The 9,787-nt window shown below is 38.2% G+C and overlaps 1 protein-coding gene and 1 pseudogene across 1 annotated transcript in view; one reads left to right on the top strand and one right to left on the bottom strand.

The window, feature by feature from the left end:
• CERS3 (ceramide synthase 3) overlaps window positions 1-9,787 on the top strand; it is a 185,713-nt gene that overhangs the window by 50,582 nt on the left and 125,344 nt on the right. The gene's annotated exons all lie outside the window — the stretch shown is intronic.
• LOC102867931 lies at window positions 234-7,015 on the bottom strand (annotated as a pseudogene).

Below are 9,787 nucleotides of genomic sequence, written 5' to 3'. Positions count from 1 at the left end.
TGAGGGACAGCGCAGGAGGGGAAGACCCTCTATGAGATGGATTGATTCGGTGACTGGGGTAATCAGGATGGGTGTGTCAGAAGCAGTGTGGTTGGCGCAGGATAGAGCAGGGTTTAGGGCTGTTGTGCATAGGGTCGCTATGAGTTGAAAACGACTCGACGGCACATAACAACAAACCCAGTCAAAATTTCCAATATCAGCCTCTCCATCCATCACCATATACTTGTTTCTATTTAGTTTAGGAAAAGTGTTATTCTTTTGTTCTTTTGTAGCATGAGTATTTTCTCTTTCCAGATCAAAAAATTTCTTCGGGATTTGTGCTAGATGTAGGCATGTTGTTCATGACAGCGATGAACACAAACTTTTTGGCATCATCAGTCACACTGTAGATGGCATCTACACTAAAGTTTCTGTCTTGGGGCAAAAGAGTTTGGGAGAATTAGACACAAATGCTTGAGAGTAGGGTTCCTTCAACTGAAGCGAAATTTCTTTTGGTTTTCATAGACTCCATACAATCTCTTGGACCACGTTTGAGGTACTCTGTTCTTGAATTTTAGTGAACTATATAAATCAAATATCCTTTGTAAATCTAGGACCAGGCAGCTGCAGTTATAGAGGATGACTCCCTGTTCTTTCATCTGTCCCAGTGATCTCTGGTCTAAACTGGCACTGCCAATATACACATGCTGTTTGTCAACAATCCAGAAGGAGGACTGGAGCTAGCCCTTTTTGTAGGCAATCATGTTAATATATGTCACCTCTGTTCCTTTGAATCAGCTGTTATGTCACTCACTAGCTTGATTTCAATATTTTGTGAAGTCATTTGAAGCAGATTTTCAAAAAGGCGATGACCCTGAAATGCTGATGGATGAGTGTGCTTGAGATCCCAATGGGAAGACACTGTGTCAATAGACTTTTTGGCCATGTTGAGTAAATTCATTCTGCCTTGGAAAAGAGATAAATGAAATGGTGAATTTTCTGAAAAGTTCAGGCCTTCAGGAATATTTTCCACCAGGGCAATTCTACTTTTTATGCTGGTTCTTTAGAAGTGTCTTTTTAGTTTCTTGATGCTGACAGGTCAGGAAAAAAAAAAAAAGAAAATAGTCTCAACAAGACAGACTGATGCTGTGACTGCAACAATGGGCTCACACACAGCAGAGGTTGGTGCCTCTGGGGCATAATGTTCCTGTTCTGTTGTGTTGTATTTACTGTCACCTTAAGACAACGGTATTCACCTCACTAACAGTCCTAACAAAATATCACGAAGTGAGTGTCTTTATAGAATAGAAACATATTTTCCTCATAGTTCTGGAGTTCAGAAGTTCAAATCAAGCTCTACTCCACGTGGTTTCCTTTCCTGCTGATAGCCCTGAGAAATCCTTGGGATTTAGTGATCTCACATGGCAGCTCTTTCTACATGTGTGCTTGCCTCTCTCTGAGTAGACAGTACTCCTTAGATGGCTCAGAAATGTACAAGATGATAGCAAAATTGCAGAGGCCAATGGGCGTGACTGTTCATTCGTTTGTTGATGAGCACTTGGGTTGCTTCAGTCCCTTTTCTATTGTGAACAACATAGCAAAAAAAATGGGTGTCTATATATATCTGTTTGAGTGGGAGTTCTGGTTTCTTTAAGTTATATTCCAAATAGTGAAACTTCTGAGTCAAATGATATTTCTATTTCCAACTTTGAGAAAGCGCCATAATGCCTTTTAGAGTAGTTGCACCATTTTACGCTACCCCGGAACCTTGCCAACATTTATTGTTTGCTGCTCTGTTGAACTTCACTATTATTGCTGGGGTGAGATGCTATCTCACAGTTTTGTTTTCATTTGTATCTCTCTTAAACATAAGGATTTTGAACATTTCTTTATTCTTTATATGAATGTCTTTTTTGGTGAAGTGTCTGTTCATATCCTGTGTCTCTTTTGCATTTGGGTTCTTTATCTGTTGAGGTGCCGAAGTAAATAAATTATAGATATAGGTCCCTTATCAGACATGTCATTACCAAATATTTTTTTTTCTACTCTGTGGCTTTCCTTTTTACTGTGTTGAAGAATTTTTTTTTTATGTGTATTTGGTTCTTAGAAGGACCCATTAATCTATTTTATTCTTTCCTGGTTGTAGGGTTCTTAGGATGCTGGGGATTATCATGTTCATGTCATGGACTAGGGCTTCGAGAGTTTACCCAAGCTTTTCTCTGTTGAAGTTTATAGTTCTTGGTTTTGTGCCTAGATTCTTGATCCACTTTGAGTTGGTTTTTGTGTATCGTGTGAGATGTGGATCTTGGTCGCATTTTATACAGATAGTTTTCCAATTTTGCCAACACCATTTGTTAAAGAGGCTTTCATTTCCCTGCTTAAATGATTTCATCTCCTTGTCAAAAATCAGTTGACCATAGGTTGATGAGCTGATTTCTGGGTTCTCAATTCTATTCCATTGATCTGTGTGTCTGTCACTTTACCAGTACCCTGCTGTCTTCATCACCATGACTGTGTAGTACAATTTGAAATCAGGGAGTGAGATGCCTCCTACCTTGCTTCCCTTTTTCAGGAGTGCTTTGCTTATTCAGTGTCTCTTTCCATTACAGATAAAATTTGAAATTGCCTTTCCTATTTTGTTGAAGAAAGGAAATGGTATTTGTATTGGGACTGCACTGAACTTATAGATTGCCTTTTGTAGAATTGTCATTTTCACAATATTGAGTCTTTCTACCCAAGAGCATGGTATATTTCTCCAGGTCTTTTTTTTTGTTTTGTTTCTTGTAGTTGTGTTTTGCAGTTCTTTGAATAGGTCTTTTGTGTTCCTAGTTAGATTTACTCCCAAGTATTTAATCTTGTAATTAGCCATTGTGATAGGTATTGTTTTTCTTAGCTCCAGTTCTCTATTCTCTTTGTCTATTTTCTATTTTCTTTTTAGAGAAATCCTATTAATTTTTGTATGTTGATTTTGTATCCTGCCACTTTGCTGAATTTGTTTATGTCCAGTCATTTTCTCACTGAGTCCTTATGGTTTTCTAAGTATACTATCATATCATCTGCATGTAGAGATAATTTTACCTCCTCTTTGCCAATTTGAATACCTCTTATTTCCTTTTCTTGTCTTGCCACTAACACTAAGACTTCCAACACAATAATGAATAGGAGAGATGATATTGGGCATCCTTGCTTAGTGCCTGTTCTCAAAGGGAATACCTTTAATCTCTCTTCATTGAGAATGATGTTCCTTTTGGTTTTGCATGTATACTTCTTACTATGTTGAGGAATTTCCTCTATCCTATTCTGTTGAATGTTTTAATCAGGAAAGAGTGTTGGATTTTGTCAAAGGCCTTTTCTGCATCAATTGATAGGATCATGTGGTTCTTTGCTTTGTTAATGTGCTGAATTACACTAATTGTTTTTCTTATGTTGAACCACCCTTGCATACCTATTATGAATCCCACTAGGTCATGGCGAATTCTTTTTTTGATGTACTGTTGGATTCTTTTGGCCAGGATTTTATTCAGGATTTTACATCTATATTCATGAGAGATATATGCCTATAGTTTTCTATTTTGGTGGTGTCTTAACCTGACTTTGGTATCGAGAATATATTTGCTTCATAGAATGAGTCTGGAAGAATTCTATCTTTTTCTGTTTTCTGAAATATTTTGTGTAGAATTGGTGACAATTCTTCTCTGAATGTGTAATAAAATTCACTTGTAAAACCATCTGGTTCAGGGCTTTTTTTTTTTTTTAAGTTGTTTTATTACCTGTTCCATTTCTTCTTTTGTAGTGGGTGTTTGATGTTGATCTGTGTTAGTTTAGGTTGGTTGTAACTTTCTAAGTATTTGTCCATTTCCTCTAGATAGTCATATTTGTTTGAGTATAGTTTTTAATAATATTCCTTCTTAACATTTTATTTTAGTTGGTTCTGCTGTAACATTGTCCCTATCATCTCTTATTCTGATTATTTGTGTCTTTTCTTTCTTTTTCTTTGTTAGTTTTGGTAGTAGTTTGTCAATTTTATTGACCTTTTTTTTTCTATTTTATTTTTGTGTGAGTGTACCATCAAATCAGATCTGACTGGTACAGGAGGAGATTGTCCCTCCTTTTCCCGGCAGAGCATCTGGTGGATTCGAACCATGTTCCTCTGGGATTGTAGTTTTTATTGACCTTTTTGAAGAAACAACTGCTGGGATTTTTTTTTGTTTGTTTCAATTGATTTCTATTTTTCTTTCATTTTTTTCTGCCCTAATTTTTATAATTTCAGGTTTTTTTAGAGGGTGTTGGGTTTTCTTCCTCTTCTTTTTCAATTTGTTGGAGATGTTAGGTCAGAGACTCAATTATCATTTTTCCCCTTTTTGCTTTATTTGCTTATTGCTATAAATTGACCTCTAATTACTGCATTGGCTGTTTGCCAGAAATTTTGGTAAGTTGTGTTTTCACTGTGATTTGTTTCAAGAAACTTTTTAATTTTGTTTTTATTTCTTCTATTACCCACTCATGTTCAAGCAAGGTGTTCAGCTTCCAAATGTTTGGGGTCTTTTTCTCCTTTGTTCTCTTGTTATTAATTTCTAATTTTGTAGCATTGTGATCTGAGAAGATACTCTGTATTCTTTCTATTTTACTTTTTAATATTTCTTGATGCTTGCCTTATGACCTAAAGTATGATCTATTCTGGAGAATATTCCATGCACATTGGAGAAGAAGGTATACTGTGATTTTCTGGGTGCATTAGCCTGTGTATACCTATATCAAGTTGGTTTAGTGTGTGGTTTAATTCTTCTGTATCTTTGTTGAGTTTTTTTCTGGTAGTTCTGTCTTTTCTTGAGAGTGGTGTATTGCAGTCTCTTTCCACTCTGTTGGTGTTGTCTATTTATTTTTTCAGTTCTGATAATGTTTGCTTTGTATATTTTATAGCTCTATCATTTGGTGCACAGATACTTATTATGGTTATGTGCTCTTGTTCTATTGACTATTGTATTCTATTGTATTCTATTGTATTCTATTGTATTCTATTGTATTCTATTGTATTCTATTCTATTCTATTCTATTCTATTCTATTCACTATTATATAGTGACCTGAGTTGTCTTTGTGATGATTTTTCTATTGAAATATATTTTATCAGAGGTTTTTTTTTCCTGGTTGACATTTCCTTGGTAATTTTTTTTCTCCACCCTTTTATTTTTAGACTTTCTTTATCTTCAATTTTCAAGTTTGTTTATTGTAGTCAACATATTGATGGGTTTGAGGTTTTATCCACTATGTTCTCTTTTTCTCTTCAGTGGTGCGCTTAAACCATTCACATTCAGTGTAATTATTGAGAGGCAAGGTCTTATTGGTATCATTTTGTTGAGTTCTTTTGGTGTTGTTACTGGTTACTTTGGTCCATCCTGCTTTTTGTAGCACCTCTTTAAGGAGGATGTCTCTCAGTGTTTCCTGCAACACTAGTCTTATTTTTACAAACTACCTTAGTTTCTGCTTTTCTGAGAATATCTTGTTCTCTCCTTCACATATGCTTGACAGTTTTTCTGGATACAGTACTCTTGGTTGAGAGTTGTATTCTTTGAGTGTTCTATGTATGTCATTTGACTGTCTTCTTGCTCACATGGTTTCTGCTGAGAAATTATCATTTAATCTTATTTACTCTCCCTTATAGGTTACTCTTTGTTTCTCCCTAGTTGCTTTCAGATTTCTCTCCTTTTATTTGATTCTGGCAAATTTGACTATTATATGCCTTGGTGTTTTTCTTTGGGGGTCTATTTTATATGGTTTTCACCCAACATCTTGAATATATATTCTCTCATTCTTCATTATGCCTGGAAAGTTTTCTTCTAGTAACTCTTCCACAACTTTCATGGTGCCTTTACCTGTTTCTTCCTATTCTGGATTCTGATTATGAGCATGTTATTCCTCTTTATGGTGCCTCACATTATTCTTAGACTTTCTTCTTTTTCCTTCCTTTCTGATTCTTCTTTTTGTTCTAGCATATCAGTGGTGACAATTCTATCTTCTATTTCACTGGTTCTGTGTTCCATCTTGTAAACTCTGTTAACAATGTCCCTCTGACATGTTGACAGCATCTGAAATATTGGCCCTCATATTCTTGGTTGTGGTTTGTTGTTTTTCCAATGCCTCTAATGCCTCATTTATTTTATCTGCATTATCATGGATTGTAGAGTGTTTTTGTTGTTGTTGTTCTTTTTTTAAAATTCCTTTTGGTTTTTGCTTCTAGAATCTTCATTCAATCATTGTTCCTTGAATTCTGTGTCAGAAAGTTCTATCAGACTTTCTGTCTTCAGGAAATTAATTGATACTGTGTCACTTTTGGGGGGGTGACATATTGTTTTGGGTTTATGTAGGGTATGAAGTAGTCTGCTTCTTCTGTGGCATTGCTGTGGAAGCGTTTTACATACCTGAGGCCTTACCAGGCTCTTGGTCTGAAAACCTTGGCTCAGGAATTCATTGTTCCAGATGAGGGTGGGGCAGCTACCCTGCCTGAATTTTTTTATAAATTTTGATTCAGGGAGCAACTTGCTTCAGATGGGGTTAGTACAGCTATTGAATTAGCAGGAAATTGCTAATGTCAGGCAACTGCTGCAGCTAGGTGGATCCAAGGTGTCCAGGGCTAAAGGTAGCTCCCACCCTGGGAGAGCGGAGGAAATGGCTTCACCTGTGATACTGATGTCTCTGGTGTAATTCAGAGGGGGGTGGTAGCAGGTCATTCTCCAGGTGGTAGAGCATCCAGGCTGTAGGTCCAGGTCCTCCAGGCAGCAGGAGGGAGTATCCAGAAGGCAAGGTTTCAACATCAATTCCACCAGGCAGCAAGGCGAGGGTGACTAGGCAGCAAGCAGGTTTGGGGTCCAGGCAGCAGGGCCTGGGCCACCCTACAAAGAAGCCAGGGCTCCAGGAAGCAGGGCCACAGTCTAGTGCTCCAGACAGCAAAACAGTCAACGCCACACTAATTAATTGACTGGAACAGGTCCATGGTGTAACACAGTGGCTGCAAAGACATGATCCATTGGTAAAGTTCATGGCTTAGAGACTTATTTTAATCAACACTTTAGTACACTCAGAAATATTTGGTGTTCCAGAGATTGACTCATTATGAAATTGACTCTTAAGAATAGATACTGGCCTTCATAAAATGTTGTACATGTTTACATAGTACATAAAAAAATTACTGGTTTCTAGTCTAATACACTCTACTCATTCCCATCTTGTTGAATCTAACTGACTACTGATCTTCCAGTGGGCTTTCAGAGGTTGAGAATTGTATGGGAGGAGATTGTCCATCCACTAGAGCAGCTGGTGGATTTGAACCACTTTCCTTTGCATAGATTCTTACCTACTCAGTCTGCACATTGAGCCAATCGTTCAAGAAGCATGCCTTTGTGAATAAGAATGTGCCATTAGATATGGAGGAAGACTCATTAGCCATCTGCATGGTGCAGAGGACCGAACTTGCTTACTGAAAGTGAGAAGCCCTTGAAATACTTGCTGCAGAAGAACAAAGACTACAGTCTTCAATGTGGATTACATCTCATCATCAAGAAACTAAAATCCTCACCACCAGGCCAATAAGTAATATTATTATAGATAGAGGATGGACTGAAGTTGTCAATGATTTCATCTTACTCAAATTCACAATCAGCACCCTTGGAACTAACAGTCCAAGAGATCAGGAGACATATAGCTTTAGGAAAGTCTGTTGTCAAGAACATCTCAAAAGTCATGAAGAACAATCTCAGTTTACAGACTAAGAAATACCTGATTCAAGCCATTATCTTTTCAATCATGTTATCTTTTTCAATGTATGATATGGACAATGAATAAAGATGACAGAAGAATTTTGCCTTTAAGTTGTGGTGTTGGAGAAAAGTACTTAATATCCAATCCGTTTTCAAAAGATCAGACATATAAATCTTGGAGAAAGTGCAGCCAGAGTGCTCCTTATAAACAAAGATGGTGAAGTCTTTGTCTTTGGCTATGTTGTTCAGATGGGCTGTTCTTTGAAGGGGACAAATGCTTGTAAAAGCAGAGGGTCAGTGAGGAAGAAGAAGACCCTCAATGAGATAGGTTGACGTAGTGACTTCAGCAATCAACTAAAATGTGTCTGACATAGAAAGGATGGTCCTGGATAGGACAAGGTTCCCATCTGTTGTTCATAGGTTCACTGCTCAACAGCACGTAACAACAACAGGTATGTTCTAGGATTTACTCTAGCAAAATTATACCATTATAGTTAGAAAAGACAGATGAAAAAATAATAAACTTCTCTGAATGTGGTATTACTTCCACGGTAAATGCATATACCTACTACTAATTTTCCAAGTCAAGAGTATATGCTAAAGCAATTTAAGGATTTTGTTATGTGCCATCAAGTCACCTGTGACTTATAGCGACTTATGTACAGTACCTCTGAACCCTGCCCTATTCTGAGCCAGTCTGTCTCTGACACAGTCACTGTGTCAATCCACCTCATCCAGGATCTTCTTCTCTTGTGCTGTCCCTCCACCCTTACAAGCATGATGTACTTTTAAAGGACTAGTCCCTCCCAGCAGCATGCCCAAAGTATGTGAGATGAAGCTTCAAAATCCTTACTTTCAAGGAGCAACTTAGTTTCACTCTCTCCAGGACAGACCTGTTTATTCTCTTGACAGTTCATGGTATGTTCAATACTCTTCTCCAGCACTACAACTCAAAGGTACTGAATCTTATATCATGCTTAGTCATCGCCCAGCTCTCTGATTCACATAGAAGGTAATTATGAAGACGATGGATCAGGTATACCTTAGTTTCTAGAGTGATATTGTTGTTCTTCAGTACTTTGGAATTGTCCCTGAAAGCACATTTAGGAATGTCTATCTGTGCTTCATTGATTATGCAAAGGTGTTTGACTGTGTGGATCATAACAAACTGTGGCTGACTCTGAGAAGAATGGGAATCCCGGAACACTTGTTCATGCTAATGTGAAACTTATACTTGAACCAAGAGACAGTCATCAGAACAAAGCAAGGAAACACTGCATGGTTCAAAATTGGGAAGGGTGTACGCCAGGGATGTGTCCTATCTCCATACCTTTTCAACCTGTATGCAGAATAGATTATCCAAGAGGCTGGACTCTATGAGGAGAAATGTGGCATCAGAATTGGTGGAAGATCTATCAACAATCTGCGTTATGCAGATGACACAACCCTGCTTGCTGAAACTGAGGAGGACCTGAAGTGCTTGCTGCTGAGGGTCAGGGACTGCAGCCTTCAATATGGATTGAGGCTCAATGTCAAGAAGACAAAGATTCTCACCACTGGACCAATTGGCAGCATCAGGATGGATGGTGAAGAGAATGAGATTTTTCACAGCTTTAGTTTGCCTGGCTCCACAATCAACACTCTTGGCACCAGCAGCCAGGAAATTAAAAGATATATTGCCATGGGAAAGTCTGCTGTTACAGATCTCTCTAAAGTACTCAAGAGCAACGATGTGTCTCTGGAGACAAAGGTGCGTCTGGTACAGGCCATGGTCTTTTTAATCACTTGTTATGCATCAGAGAGCTGGACAATGACCAAAGAGGATAGAAGGAGAATTGATGCTTTTGAGCTTTGGGGTTGGAGAAGAGTGCTGAAGGTGCCATGCACTGCTAAGAGAACAAACAGACCCATCCTGGAGAGGGTTAAACTGGGCTGTTCCTTGGAGGCAAGGATTCTGAGATTTCGTCTGACATACTTTGGTCATGTTGTAAGGAGAGACCGGTCCTTGGAGAGGGACATCATGCTTGGGAGGGTGGAGGGCAGGCGCAGGAGGGGA

Source organism: Elephantulus edwardii, unplaced genomic scaffold (genome assembly GCF_000299155.1).
Source record: "Elephantulus edwardii isolate Elephantulus edwardi_28Jun2011 unplaced genomic scaffold, EleEdw1.0 scaffold00272, whole genome shotgun sequence".
Taxonomy (NCBI): Eukaryota; Metazoa; Chordata; class Mammalia; order Macroscelidea; family Macroscelididae; genus Elephantulus; species Elephantulus edwardii.
The sequence above is the reverse complement of the archived record's forward strand: the minus strand, read 5'-3'. Positions and strand labels throughout refer to the sequence as shown.